Below are 392 nucleotides of genomic sequence, written 5' to 3' on the forward strand. Positions count from 1 at the left end.
TTCAACACTCCACTGTCAACATTAGACAGATCAACGAGACAGAAACTTAACAAGGATATCCAGGAATTGAACTCATCTCTGCACCAAGCAGACCTAATAGACATCTATAGAACTCTCCACCCCAAATCAACAGAATATACACTCTTCTCAGCATTACATTGCACTTATTGCAAAATTGACCACATAATTGGAAGTAGAGCACTCCTTAGAAAAGGTAAAAGAACAGAAATTATAACAAACTGTCTCTCAGACCACAGTGCAATCAAACTAGAACTCAGTACTAAGAAACTCAATCAAAACTGCCTAACTACATGGAAACTGAACAACCTGCTCCTGAATGACTACTGGGTACATAACGAAATGAAGGCAGAAATAAAGATGTTCTTTGAAAC

This window comes from Colobus angolensis, unplaced genomic scaffold (genome assembly GCF_000951035.1).
Source record: "Colobus angolensis palliatus isolate OR3802 unplaced genomic scaffold, Cang.pa_1.0 Scaffold501, whole genome shotgun sequence".
Classification (NCBI taxonomy): Eukaryota; Metazoa; Chordata; class Mammalia; order Primates; family Cercopithecidae; genus Colobus; species Colobus angolensis.